Here is a 16,250-nt window from a genome sequence, read left to right on the forward strand (position 1 = left end):
AACAGGCAGGCAGAATGAAGCAGCCGGGAACCAGGTGAGTGGCAAACAGCAAACAGGTCTGGACTGGGGGCTCAGGCAGGAACGCACACAGGCAGGGAGAAGCAGCTGAGCTGGTGGGAGGGAAAGACTCAAGAAAGTCCGAAGCGGAGTTTTCTAAAAAAGCATCTTGGAGAAACGTGGCTTAAAAAAAAATTTCTAGGCTAAAAAATTTGAGAAGTTCTTATCCAATCTAGTGGTCACCAAACTGTAAAGATTAAAAATTGGCTGTTATGATTAAAATTTTGGGGAAACTGAGGCAGGTAGAAATTAGTTTCTCTCTTCAAGGACTATTATATTTTTAGAGTTTTATTAAAGGTTGAGAATTTAAGAAAATACAAGAAAGGCACGTGCTAGGTGGGCCAAGAGGCCCGATTCAATTTCACTCACATCATGAGAGACTCGTCTGCCAGGCAGCGGAAGTAGAAAAGAGACCCTCAGTAGGCAGAGAACTCCTTTAAATAATGATTTGTGTTCTCACCCAAGTGAGAATTCAGTGTGATTACAAAGCATTCTGGGAAGTGAGCACAGACTTCTGAGGACTGGAGTCCTGGATTCAAGTCTCCATTTTTACACAACTTCCCTGCAACTGCCAGCCCTGTCAGCCACTCACAGTCTAACTGGCAGCCTTAACTGTCAGTAACCAACAGACTACCCAACTGAAGCTGGCCCAGCAGGGACTCCTTGGTTCCTATGTCCTGTCACTGTGGGTTGGTTAATCCCTACACATTGCTATGGTAAGAGGACTTCCAGGTAACCCTTAAATTAAAAAAGGAATAAGTAATTCCTTTTTCACCACCTAGATAAAAGTCATCAGCCCCTACACCAGGACCATAATATTGGAGCAGAGCCAACTGAAGTCTGGAAGTCTGAGTCTTCATCCTCAGCAGTAAAGTACTCCAGGATGTCCAGAGACTGATCCTTGAAACTCTTGAGCACCAGGGGGGCCAGTTTGGTATTCGCTGCCATCACTACCTGCTGAAAAATAGTGCCTTTCTTCTGGTAATTTCGTGAAGAAGCCCAGGTACCCTATAATCCCCTTGTACTGACCCAGGGCTCAGAACTACATCAAAGTGTACTCTTTCAGGTTGGCCTTCACCTTGACCACCTCAGTCTTGTGCATCAGAAACAGGGAAAAGGCCACCACTTCTCCTGACATAAGGGAGTAGTTGGCTTGGTCTAACAGGGGCTCCAGAGCCCTGAGCAGTTCCTGTTCTTTGTCCTGACACTGGTTATCAGTCAGCAGAGGCTGGTGGAGAGTATCAGGATTCTTGGGGATGGGGTAGTACAACGCTTGCATCTGGGTTAGGATGTGCTTGTACTTGTATACAGTGTGGAATTCAGCTTGAAATGCAAACTCATGGAAAGCAGATTCTTCAAAGGGATTTATTTAAGTGAAACTCCAGGGAGAGATACCCCAGTAAAGGTCCTTGCTCAAGGGAAAATAGCACTCTTGGTACAACTGGGTATAGTTAGGAGACTGTCAGATTCTGCATTTTCTTATACCTTTTTACCTTGGTAGCCACAGAGGAAATAAAGGGAAAACAGTAGTGGAAGGTGAGGGATTTACTAGTGGCCAGATCTAGTTCTAGTTCCAATGCTTTTTTGTTAAGTCATAAAGTCAAAATGAGATACACATTATGCTCAAAATGTCCTTTAATTTATCAATCTCACTGGAACAAGTACGTTTTTGTCTCTGTCTCTATGATAAACTTTTGCTCTAAGGACATTTCTTTTCAAAGGAATTTATTATCTAATACTGATGCGAAACAATTTTAAAATTCTTCTTTGTCTCATTTATTAAATTCCATGTAGGCAACCAACTTTCTGTTTTGTCAGCATTAACTTACAACTGACTAGTGTCAATTACATTTTTATTTTTTAATATTATATATTTGTTTCTCCTGGGAAAATATCAGAAGGTATCCTAATATTCATACTAATATGTATTCAAAATAACACATTTCTTAGAGGCAGTTCATTGTTTAAGTGGCATTATTTCATTGCAGTTCTGTGAGTTTACTGTCTGCAAACTACTGAAAACTCTGATATGTTCTTGTTCTGACCCTGCAGATGATGCCTTAGGGAAGGCTTATTGTTCATTTCAGAGTAAGACCTCCAAGGCTCTTAGGTAGTCAACACATCTTCAGCCCTTGCATTAAGAAGCCCTTCAATAGAAAACCACAATGACACACAAAATGGCTGCTCAGGCAGCTGACTTGACCCTTCTAACAGTTGATCTCCTACCCTTATTTTTACTTGAGTTAGGGTGTTTGATTGGTGCTTCCTGCTGCACCAGAAATGTTTATACATTCATATATAAGCATATGCTCATATGTGCACATTTTCCTAGTAAATGTGATTTTAAATCGTGGGGACCAAGACTACAGAATATTTTAGATTATATTTTAGAATGTACCAAAAGGCATAATACAGTCAACAAACATTTCTTAAATACTAGTATATATAGTATTATGACTACCAGATGGTTTGAGTGTGAAAAGTGATGGAAATATCAAAGACAGATGTGCCCTGAAAACATGTAGCCAAAGAGAGGGCTAATAGATACAAGTGTGGTCCTGGTGCCCATAACACAATAAAAGAACAAGAAGTTCTTTGGACAAATACAAATATCTGTGGCAGATTGTGAGGTGATTTTTAAGAAAAAATAAGAAAAAAAGAAAAAAATTAGTATAACATCAATTCAATGAAAAATAGAAATAATATTCCACCTACTTGCACCCACCTTTCCACCTCTGCAAAGCAGTTAGTGTATGTGGACATGTGTATGTGCATGTACAGGTTTTAGGCCATGTTTGTTCTTAATGATTTTGAAACATTCCTTTTAATTTTATTTATTTATTTTTTGTGAGGCAGTTTGTTCTTTCCTATTCATGCATGTAATGGATCATTTCATGTGCTCATATATTAAAATCTATAGTAATCAATGTTATAATCTTATAAGACATAGTCATTGGTATCAGCCCAGGGAATTCATTATTAACAGTAATTATGACATAGCTTAATTATTCTAGTTATTCCATATATTGTTTTTGTGGCTCTGCTTACTTCATTTTGAATCAGGCCATGTCAGCTCTTGCCATACCTTATTAGATTTGCTGCTTCTTACTGAAAATTAATATATCATTACATTCATGTAGCACAGATTATTTAGCCAGTCTCCAATTCAATTAGTGGGAATTTACTTTGTTTATAGTTCTTTGATACTCCAAAAGATGATGCCCTAAATATTTTGGTGCATATAAGAACATTCTTTTCATTGATGATCTACATGGAATATATGTAGCAGTCCGCCCCCTAGCTATGGGCAAGGGGAAAACAGTCAGTCTTGAACATGCTTAGTACTGCTCATGGTTGGGAAGGCCTCTGACCCTTGACCCCAGCTTCTCCCAGGTTAGGCCGGAAAACAGGTTTCTTTGTTCTCCCCTGGTTAAGAGAAACCACACCTATGCCTTGTCATTAACCAATGAGAATCATCCCTATGTACTGTGTATATTTGCATATCAAAAACTATTTAGCCCAGCAAGCTCCGCCTTCTCTCTCTCTGCTCTCTCTTCTCTTTCAGGCTAGCTGATGGCTGTCCTTGCTGGAGCCAAGCTCCATCTTTAATCTTTCTCTATTCACCTCTCTGACCTGTGTGGTATGGATCTCAGGACTGGAAAAGCCTACGCAATGGTCCTTTGATCAGAGCGTAGCTGTGGCTCATTGATAATTAATAAAAACTCATCCTGACCACCTCATATCTCTAATAGGACTCCGTCACTCCCCTCGTGGTATCAAAAACTTCTATCCTGTCTCTATCTTCCTACCTTGTGGCTTCTCTCCCCTCTGAGAGAGCTACACATGGCGCCCAACGTGTCAGGACCTGCCCCTGGCACTTTCTCGTGGCATTCAACCCTTTTATTTCACACAGCTAAGTGGGAGAATGCGTTCCAGGACACGAGGGTAAACAGTAGGCAGGTGCCGGAAGTCGAGGAATGTTGCTGCTCCTCTGGCCAAGAACGGTAAGTCTTCCTCTGCTTGAGGTGGGTCTCTCCTCTGAACCCTGCTCGACTCTTAATGTCGTTGTTGGCAGGGGAGGAAGGGAAGTATTGAAAGAAAAAAGAATCAGGATGAGGGAAGCACACGGTCGGTCAGAGCGGGATTCTTAAACTATCTCTGTTGGGGGGGAGTGCAGTTTCCCTCCCCCACCTGGGCCTGCTAGTACAATACTATGCGGAGGCCTCCTCTCCCGGACCTGGATCTCCGGAGGTTAAGAAACACCTGAGGAGTGGTCTGAGGGGGAGGGGAAGGAAAAAGAAAATTTGACCTAGCAAAACCCTCACTAGGGGTGATTGAAAACTTGAGAAATCTCACTCTGAAACAAACAGTTGCTAGAGCATAGTGAATTTCAAAAGGAGCAACTGGGAAAAGAAAAAGCAGGAGTTAAAATTTCATCAGGAAAGCAAAGTCAAATTTACCGGCTCCTAAAACAAAAAGCTGGGAGAGCCAGGCTGCTATTCATAGGCAAAACAGTCAGTTTGGCAAAAGCGGGAAAGGCTAGCGGAGAAGCAAGGGAGAAACTGCTGCAGAATGCGAAGGAGTTCTTTCTTAAGCACTTCTTATTTCAAAAGTTCTGCAGGGAGCAAGCTAATCTTCACAAGAAAATCCCTGTGCCTTTTCAGGAGAGGTCGGACTCAGATGCATTTGAAAGGCTTATCAGGAAGTGGTTGCTTAGACTCAAAGCAGGGCATTTAAAGGATCTTGGAATTACTTGGAAAATTACTTGGAAAAAAGGATAAAAAACAAAAAACTTTTCTAATAAAACCGTAGGTCTCAGCAAAATTAACGAATCAAGGTAATAATCCTGAATTAGATTAAATTCGGAACAGCCTAGGTTGTAAAAAGATATTGCCATCCTGTAACCAAAGGCAGAAGATTTTTTTTTTTAAAAGCAAGCCTCCAAACTCATTTAGCATTTGAAAAAGGTCCTAGGAACTCTTTTGTTTGAGGTCTGGCCAGGTAAAGGCAAGCTTTACCTGGGTGAGTGCAAATGATAAAAAGCACAGTGAAGTGAGATCTGGGAATTTGAATTGTTTTAATTTAGGTTGGATACAGGCAAAATTATAAAGGAATGTCTGCTTATATTTTTTGATAAAGGAAGTTAAAAGAGAGAAATTAAAAAATCTTTCTCTGACTTTTGTTATATGCCACAGAATATCAGGACTAGAAATGTTTTATATGTAGAGAAATTTTGGTATGAATCACAAGGTAATTAAAGTACAAACGGAAAATTTTTAAGGTTTGGGCTTAAATCTGAAGCAGCTTGAATTTTTTTTTCTCTACCGGCCACGTGGCTTGAGCCACGTGGAAGATAGCGGCAGAGCAACTGAGGTTGCAAGCTTTATCACTAAGGCTGTAATTGGCTAGAAGGAAAACTTTAATACTAAGATATAAGAAGCATGAATTGGAATATGATTTAAAGGAATTTATAAAGCTTTCTAATTTTGACTATGGAGGAATTATTAACACTTTTCTAAGCAGGACATAAAGCAACAGGATGAATCTTGAGCAGAGCTTATTCAAACAGCCTGTATGCAGTTCAGAAACTTTTTTACTGGGCATATTACTATACCTGTATCCAGAAAGCAAATGATTTATAACTAGAATAGCTTTTACTATGGAAAATTAAGACACATGCTCAGCAGGGTAAAAGCATGGTTAGAAGGATTCAATCTGTTTACCAGTGGTTAATTGTTAAAGTTATCAAGGAATCTGTTACTCAGTACAGTGATTTATTAAGGATTTGAAAGAGGCAATACTATCATGTATTCAAATTGCAGATATTGAAGCTGATCATGATATTGAAAAGAGACCTATGATAATAATGCAAATTCAAAGGTTACTGGCATAATTTGATTTATTTCTGCAGGGAAGATTTGCAGAATTAGCAGATGAAAGTAATGATTTTATTCACAGTATTAAGATCTTTTCAGTTATGAAGCTAATTGCAGTAGTTCACGAATAATAACTACTATGCAACTGTTTGATAATTCTGTGCATATTTTTACAGCATAAGACAATGCTATAATTTTAATAACTGCACACAGTGAAATTTTTCAGAAAGCAAAAAGGGTGTGCAGGCAAACAAAGGATTAAGATCCCAGCACACATGGGTCAACTCATAAGTGATTTATGGAATGATGTTTTTGTGATTATGGGTTTGAAAAAGCAAATATTTAAGCATCTATACATGCTGTTTTGAACAAACAGCTGCTAGCATTCTCTGCTCTAGCAGAGGGCAAATCTATTGTACATCTATATCCTGAACAAGCAGGTGATATGGCTTATCAATGCAAACTGTTGTGAATTAATTTCACCCCTGATAGATATCCACTGTATATTTTGGAGCAAAAGGATGCATTTCAGCATGCTCCTGGCACAAAGGTTGAACTGTGAAAAGTGATGGGAGATACTTACTCTCCTGGTTTATGGGTTCAAGCTCAAATGAAGAAGTGAGCAAAGTGATTGCAGATTTTATAAATAACTGTGCACAACTGTCTATTCCAAACAGCTTGGAATAGCAGGGCTTTTAACAGCAATGCAAAGGCTAAATTGCATAGCTCATGGCTTACATGCAAGCTATGGTGAAAAGAGCTCAAAGGAATTCATGAGCCCCAAGGTTCAAAAACTGAAGGTATATATGTTCTGTCACTTTCTAACTTTCTAAGACCCAATGAGGCTTTCATTTGGGGTCGAGGTTTTCTGTTTACTTTCTCAGATACATGGAGTCCATGGAAGATGATCAAGAGCATCTGATGGCAAGAAAATCTGCCTGGAAGAAGGACAGAAGGCAGAGGTGTCTGGCACAGGACACCAGAAAAGCAGCACATGGACTGTAAAGGATATGACTGCCCTAGAGGCAGGTTTAACACACTATGCACACACACATGCAATTGTATGAGAAACAATGTACATGCAGAAGAGTATCATTAAGTCACTAACAGATATTCTGTTCTAGGAATATATGGGTATTTGGTAAAAGATCTGACTTTATTACATGCCTGAAAATTTTGAATGGTACTGGTACAATGTGTAACTTGAAATCATTTTATTGGAATTGTTCCATGTTAGCCAAATTTGATCAAATATCAAAAGGGTATAATTGGAAATGTTATGACAGTATAAGGAATGCTGTCCACTTGCAGCACAAATGGGTATTACTATCCAAAATGTAATGATGATTATTGTCTTAAAGGGTACATTATATTTGCAAACAATATGTTTTTGCTAGAATCAGACTTATCTAGAAGTCAATTTTGTTTAGCTGTGACTGTTCCACTTTCTTAAGGGAAGGGGTGGATATGATATCACTAATCATCTATCTCTTCTACACCCCACAAAGGAATATAAGTTAAAGCTTTGTAATGTAATGGTAAAGATCACATTGTGTGAGATACCTGAATTGGGTTAAATATCATCAAGATATTAAGACTGTAAGGGACCCAAGGGGATGATAACGTTGGGTCGAGGTCTTGTTTGTATGTTCACAGATAATGAATACATCTGGTCACCCACGTCATGCTTCATGCCAGCTGATGCAGACCAGGAAGAGAAGCAGACGGAAGGTGATGGCATCAGCGATCTGCATGCCAGCCACAATCCAGGCACGCTGGAAGGACACTTCTTTGGTGACTAATATCACTCCAGAACAATGACATTACACTATTAGAGACATTGGCTAGTAGACCACTCATTGTCATGCTGACATCCATTGAGATGTGGTACCCAGAGCAACATCGAGTATGCTAATTCAGAAGGACTAAATCACACTCGTGTCTGTACAAGACACCAGATATGTCCCACACTCCAAAGACTTTGCGATGGGATTGAGATGAAATAGCTACAATTGTTTAGCTACTAAAGTATACCTTGTATTTTGTATATGATACTGTCAAAAGGAATGTATATTGTATGCATTGTAAAGCTACCACTTGTATTGTAAGAAATGCTGTTATCAACAAGGGTATAAACCTTGGTAGGACTCTCCAAAGAGTAGGAGATAGAAAACTCTCATTCATAGCATAGATCTGATACCTCTGACAACAAAAATGAGGTGCTAAGCAGAAAATGCTGCTCACTCATGGTTAATGGACAGGTGACACTAATGTTACTCTCGAGAAAGGATGAGAGATCAGGGAAAAGACACTAGGAAATCTTTAATCAGGAACCTGAGTTATTGTAAGAAATCATTGACATCCAGGCACAGATTATGTTCCTGACAATACCAGGATGGACATTAAGGGCTGACTACCAGAGATGTAGTTGAGTGTTAATACCATTGTTAACCATTACTCCTGATACCCTGTCTTTGTGGGTAATATCTTAATAGGAAAAATGTCTTGCTCTCCTCCAACAATCCCAGAATTCAGACGGCCGCTGGATTCGGGATCTATTGGCTTCCCTTTCATATACTGGAAGACGTTCTGGTATATGGAAGTAAGACCTCATGAAAAACTGAGGGCTCTAGGTTTGACAATTGCTGTGGACGCGCAGTCATTGTCTCTCCTAGGTGGAAAAAATTATTATTGCACAAAAACATGGAGAAAGGGCAAAGTATAATCTAAGTTTTACTGTTTTGGAGTATGGATAAAGAACATGACTCAATAGGCACAGATAAGCGTGTAGAAAAAGCACATTGAATAGTATTCACTGACAACTAGGAATGAAAACGCTATGTCAAATGCTGTAGGTACAAGAAACTGAAGAAATTGTTTCTACATGGAAAACAACTTAAGCTTCTATTTACCCAAACATTGGTTTGGTGGAAAGAATTTTGCAAATATTGGTAATGGTATAGGCTTGGTTATCATATTGATGGGTTTATTTATACAAGCAGAGATTTAAATAAGGATGACATAAGGAATATGCAGTCAGAACTTGAACTTTTACTTCATTATCACCATCGTGGTTATTTAAGCTACAACTGAGAATGTAAAATGGATGGGAATATTGGTGTTTGTTAAAAAATTGCACTGTGATTGATGTATTAATGTTTTTGCAAAGCCTGTAATGGTGCAAAATTATGTTCATATACAAGGCGAATTTTGATCTATTTAGATCAGGAATTAGAAATCATTGGGAAAATAAGTTCTGATATTTTACATTGGCTCAGTTTCAAAGATACCACATAGACAGTGAGCCAAGAGAATCTTTTATTAATTTTGGGATCAGGTTCCCAGGATCAATTTTCTGAGATCATTTGACATGTGATAACATGATCCTCCAGTATTGTTAAGAGAGGATGTTTTTCTTTAAAGGGATCTCTCCCACCACACAATCAAAAAGAAAAGGGAGAGGAATCTTATAGAGATCAGTATTTATATTTTTAGAGGACACTTTTTAAAGTCACTCTTGATTGATCAACCTTGATTTTTTCTTTTACACTATTAAGGCCAGAACTTTGAGTACAAAGAAAGTACTGTTAATACTCTGATCCAGAATTATGAAGGTGCAAAGATTTCTAGAATTACAGTCACCTAACAGTCGGTGAACATGAGAACATGACAGCAATTGTTAATTTTCAGATGACCATACTGGAGAGTGATGTCTGATTGCATGTAAGGGGAATCATAATGAATCTTTCATTATGGACCAGACAGCCTCAGCCACGATTACATTTTCCATGTGAAATGGATGTTTGAGGTTCGGAAATGCAGAGACATGGCGTACTGACACCCTCAGTCGCTGGATGTCCTGGCATCGAGCTACCAACCAGTTTTTTAATGTGGCAGGCATCTGGCAGTGAGCACGGAAAGATCCCCAAGATGCAGTATCAGGACAAGAGAAAGGAAGGACTTATCTTTCATCTCCAGGGATAGTATTTTGCTAACTGTTGAAAAGGCTGACAACTTCTGATAGTCCAGACTGTGAAAGGTGGTATGTTCGGTTATTGCACCTGTCATGTGAGCAATAGAATTCTACCTCATTAGACCAGGATCAGTAGCGTGGAAATTATTTTCTTAACATTTTTATATCTACTAAGACTGTTGCATTGATCTTGAAATGCAGACAGGCAGATAGAAAGATCAGTTTGGGAATTTTTAAGATTGATCACTGAATCAGTTTATGCTGATGTTCATTCTTGATTGGGATATCTAAGTTATACAATCAGGATGGGTTTTTCATCTCTGTATCAGAATATGATTATGCACCAGAGTGTTTGTATTTGTCAATGCTGTAATATTGCTACATTTTGATATTACACTATTCATTTGTGTGTAAAACAAAAAGGGGGAGATGTAGCAGTCCGCCCCCTAGCTATGGGCAAGGGGAAAACAGTCAGTCTTGAACATGCTTAGTACTGCTCATGGCTGGGAAGGCCTCTGACCCTTGACCCCAGCTTCTCCCAGGTTAGGCCGGAAAACAGGTTTCTTTGTTCTCCCCTGGTTAAGAGAAACCACACCTATGCCTTGTCATTAACCAATGAGAATCATCCCTATGTACTGTGTATATTTGCATATCAAAAACTATTTAGCCCAGCAAGCTCCGCCTTCTCTCTCTCTGCTCTCTCTTCTCTTTCAGGCTAGCTGATGGCTGTCCTTGCAGGAGCTTGGCCTCTGGCCAAGCTCCATCTTTAATCTTTCTCTATTCACCTCTCTGACCTGTGTGGTATGGATCTCAGGACTGGAAAAGCCTACACAATGGTCCTTTGATCAGAGCTTAGCTGTGGCTCATTGATAATTAATAAAGACTCATCCTGACCACCTCATATCTCTAATAGGACTCCGTCACTCCCCTCGTGGTATCAAAAACTTCTATCCTGTCTCTATCTTCCTACCTTGTGGCTTCTCTCCCCTCTGAGAGAGCTACAATATATATCTTATAGAGGAATCTTTGAGTCAAAAGATACAGGCATTTTGGTGACATGATTTACCTCAATTCAGAAAGCTTTCTAATGTGATTGTCTATTATTCTTGATCCAATGATCCAATAATTTGATGCAAATGACTCGATCTAATTCAATAATTTTGAGGAAAAATTGTTTTCCCTCATATAAATTCTTCCCATCACATACTATTTGTATTAAATGATTGTGGATGTTAACTTAATATAATCAATATTATCTATTTTCTCTAATCATTTTAAAGAACACACCTTTTGCCCATAGCCATGAAACTTATATGTTGTCTCTTTCTAATTATTTTAAACAACATAAAATCTGTAATATTCAAGTCATGTTTTAGATTTGAATTATTATGGAATATGATGTAAAGAATTTGTGTAAGCTGCATTTCTATAATCTTTCCAGTTTTTTCAGAGATTTCAAATCAAAAGTAGTTTTTGTAACATCTTTGAAAACCCTTTTAAAATATTTATATATTCTCCAATTAAATGTAAAATAATTTTGAAACATTCATTTTTAAAAATGATTTCCGGACTTCCGGTTAAGATGGCGGCTTAGAGAAAGCTAAAGCTCAGATCTCCTGAAAACCCTTCCCGACCGATCTCAAACGATAAGCTCCTAAGGTGCCGAAATTCAAAACGATCAACAGCACAGACCCTGGGAACCCTCCTCCTGGACCTGGACCCGGATCAAAAGGTACGGCTCCCCTTAAAAGCCAGAACCCGAGATCCCTCGGACCTCAGGGGTAGGAGCGCAGAGTCCAAGGCTCCCGGAAGCCGCAGCCCGGCCGGGCTCAGAGAGCAGAACCCTCAGGGCCTTCTACAGTCCCGGTGAAAGTTACTGCCTGGGGCTTCCGCTGCAGAGAGCTGGTAGAAACAACAGCAACCCTCAGGGCGGGCAAGACAGCCTCACGGGCTGGATCCTGCTATCCAAGTCTCAGTGAAAGTCCTAGCCCTCGGAGCTTGGGGAAGCTGCAGCCCATCCTCCCGCAGGCCGACGAAACAGCCTCACGGCCAGCGATTCTGAAGGCAACTTCCGGAAAGCGAGCCGGGGGGAGAGTGTGGCCTCGTGGTCCGACCCTTCCATTCCAGTTCCAGTGAGGCATATTCAGTTTAACCCAGGGAAAGCTCATAGAACCATCTGCCCAGGACTAAAGCCTCGGATCACCAGAGATAAGAAAAGCCAATCCTCCACATTCAGAGATGGCAGCAAACTCCACAGAAGCACAGAAGCCCCAAAATACCAAGAAAAATAAGAAGAAAGGGGCGACTTTGGACACATTCTATGGAGCCAAAATACAAAATACAGAGCAGACAGAAGATAATATAAAAGAAAATGCTCCAAAACCTTCCAAAGGAAAGGGAAACTCTCCACAAACCTATGAAGAATTTGAATCAGAAATGACCAAAAAGATGGAAGCCTTCTGGGAGGAAAAGTTGGAAATAATGCAAAAGAAATTCACGCATCTACAAAACCAGTTTGACCAAACTGTAAAAGAAAACCAGGCTTTAAAGGCCAGAATCAGGCAGCTGGAAGACAACGATCATGTAAAAGAGCAAGAATCAATAAAGCAAAGCCAAAATACCAAGAAATTAGAAGAGAACATAAAATATCTCACCGACAAGGTGATAGATCTGGAAAATAGGGGGAGAAGGGATAATTTAAGAATAATTGGACTCCCAGAAAAGCCAGAAATAAACACCAAACTGGACATGGTGATACAAGATATAATCAAAGAAAATTGCCCAGAGATTCTAGAACAAGGGGGCAATACAGCCACTGACAGAGCTCACAGAACACCTTCTACACTAAACCCCCAAAAGACAACTCCCAGGAATGTAATTGCCAAATTCCAAAGCTATCAAACAAAAGAAAAAATCCTACAGGAAGCCAGAAAAAGACAATTTAGATATAAAGGAATGCCAATCAGGGTCACCCAAGACCTTGCAAGTTCTACTCTGAATGATCGTAAGGCATGGAACATGATCTTCAGAAAGGCAAGAGAGCTGGGTCTCCAACCAAGAATCAGCTACCCAGCAAAACTGACTATATACTTCCAAGGGAAAGTATGGGCATTCAACAAAATAGAAGACTTCCAACTTTTTGCAAAGAAAAGACCAGAGCTCTGTGGAAAGTTTGATACCGAAAATCAAAGAGCAAGGAATACCTGAAAAGGTAAATATTAAGGAAAGGGGAAAATGTTATCTTCTTCTTTTACTCAAACTCTCTTCTATAAGGACTACATTTATATCAACCTATGTATACTAACATGTGGGGAAAATGTAATGTATAAATAGGGGGTAAAGAAAGACCAAATAGAATAATCATTCTCACACAAAGATTCACATGGGAAGGGGAGGGGAAGAAAACTCCTATAAGAAGGAGAGGAAGAGAGGGGGGGGGTTACTTAAACCTCAATCTCAGGGAAATCAGCTCTGAGAGGGAAAAACATCCAGATCCATTGGGATCTTGAATTCTATCTTACCCAACAAGGGTAAGGAGAAGGGAAAACCAAGGGGGGGAGGGGGCGAGGGAGAACAAAAAGGGAGGGAAAGACAGGGGGGAGGGGGAGGGAACAAAAAAGGAGGGACTAAAAAGGGAAACATCAAGGGAGGGGACAAGGGGGACTGTTTCAAAGTAAATCACTGGACTAAAAGGTAGAGCCGAAGAAGAAAAGGTTAGAATTAAGGAAGGCAATCAAAATGCCAGGGAGTCCACAAATGACAATCATAACTTTGAACGTGAATGGGATGAACTCACCCATAAAACGTAGACGAATAGCAGAATGGATTAGAATCCAAAACCCTACCATATGTTGTCTTCAAGAAACACACATGAGGCGGGTTGACACCCACAAGGTCAGAATTAAAGGATGGAGTAAGACCTTCTGGGCTTCAACTGATAGAAAGAAGGCAGGAGTGGTAATCATGATATCTGATAAAGCCAATGCAAAAATAGACCTGATCAAAAGGGATAGGGAAGGTAATTATATTTTGTTAAAAGGGACTATAGACAATGAGGAAATATCATTAATCAATATGTATGCACCAAATAATATAGCACCCAAATTTCTAATGGAGAAACTAGGAGAATTGAAGGAAGAAATAGACAATAAAACCATACTAGTGGGAGACTTAAACCAACCATTATCAAATTTAGATAAATCAAATCAAAAAATAAATAAGAAAGAGGTAAAAGAAGTGAATGAAATCTTAGAAAAATTAGAATTAATAGACATATGGAGAAAAATAAATAGGGATAAAAAGGAATACACCTTCTTCTCAGCACCACATGGCACATTCACAAAAATTGACCATACATTAGGTCACAGAAACATAGCACACAAATGCAGAAAAGCAGAAATAATGAATGCAGCCTTCTCAGATCACAAGGCAATAAAAATAATGATTAGTAATGGTACATGGAAAACCAAATCTAAAACCAATTGGAAATTAAACAATATGATACTCCAAAACCGTTTAGTTAAAGAAGAAATCATAGAAACAATTAATAATTTCATCAAGGAAAATGACAATGGCGAAACATCCTTTCAAACCTTTTGGGATGCAGCCAAAGCGGTAATCAGAGGTAAATTCATATCCCTGAATGCTTATATTAACAAACAAGGGAGAGCAGAGATCAATCAATTGGAAATGCAAATGAAAAAACTGGAAAGCGATCAAATTAAAAACCCCCAGCAGAAAACCAAATTAGAAATCCTAAAAATTAAGGGAGAAATTAATAAAATCGAAAGTGATAGAACTATTGATTTAATAAATGAGACAAGAAGCTGGTACTTTGAAAAAACAAACAAAATAGACAAGGTACTGGTCAATCTAGTTAAAAAAAGGAAGGAAGAAAAGCAAATTCACAGCATTAAAGATGAAAAGGGGGACAGCACCTCCAATGAGGAGGAAATTAAGGCAATCATTAGAAATTACTTTGCCCAATTATATGGCAATAAATACACCAATTTAGGAGAAATGGATGAATATATACAAAAATACAAACTGCCTAGACTAACAGAAGAGGAAATAGAATTCCTAAATAATCCCATATCAGAAATTGAAATCCAACAAGCCATCAAAGAACTTCCTAAGAAAAAGTCCCCAGGGCCTGATGGATTCACCTGTGAATTCTATCAAACATTCAGAGAACAGTTAATCCCAATACTATACAAACTATTTGACATAATAAGCAAAGAGGGAGTTCTACCAAACTCCTTTTACGACACAAACATGGTACTGATTCCAAAACCAGGCAGGTCAAAAACAGAGAAAGAAAACTATAGGCCAATCTCCCTAATGAATATAGATGCAAAAATCTTAAATAGGATACTAGCAAAAAGACTCCAGCAAGTGATCAGAAGGATCATTCACCATGATCAAGTAGGATTCATACCAGGGATGCAGGGCTGGTTCAACATTAGGAAAACCATCCACATAATTGACCACATCAACAAGCAAACTAGCAAGAATCACATGATTATTTCAATAGATGCAGAAAAAGCCTTTGATAAAATACAACACCCATTCCTATTAAAAACACTAGAAAGCATAGGAATAGAAGGGTCATTCCTAAAAATAATAAACAGTATATATCTAAAACCAACAGCTAATATCATCTGCAATGGGGATAAACTAGATGCATTCCCAATAAGATCAGGAGTGAAACAAGGATGCCCATTATCACCTCTACTATTTGACATTGTACTAGAAACACTAGCAGTAGCAATTAGAGAAGATAACGGAATTGAAGGCATCAAAATAGGCAAGGAGGAGACCAAGTTATCACTCTTTGCGGATGACATGATGGTCTACTTAAAGAATCCTAGAGATTCAACCAAAAAGCTAATTGAAATAATCAACAACTTTAGCAAAGTTGCAGGATACAAAATAAACCCACATAAATCATCAGCTTTTCTATATATCTCCAACACAGCTCAGCAGCAAGAACTAGAAAGAGAAATCCCATTCAAAATCACCTTAGACAAAATAAAATACCTAGGAATCTACCTCCCAAGACAAACACAGGAACTATATGAACACAACAAAACACTCGCCACACAACTAAAACTAGACTTGAACAAATGGAAAAACATTAACTGCTCATGGATAGGACGAGCCAATATAATAAAAATGACCATCCTACCCAAACTTATTTATCTATTTAGTGCCATACCCATTGAACTACCAAAATACTTCTTCACTGATTTAGAAAAAAACATAACAAAGTTCATTTGGAAGAACAAAAGATCAAGGATATCCAGGGAAATAATGAAAAAAAACACATATGATGGGGGCCTTGC

Source organism: Monodelphis domestica, chromosome 1 (assembly GCF_027887165.1).
Source record: "Monodelphis domestica isolate mMonDom1 chromosome 1, mMonDom1.pri, whole genome shotgun sequence".
In the NCBI taxonomy this organism is placed as follows: domain Eukaryota; kingdom Metazoa; phylum Chordata; class Mammalia; order Didelphimorphia; family Didelphidae; genus Monodelphis; species Monodelphis domestica.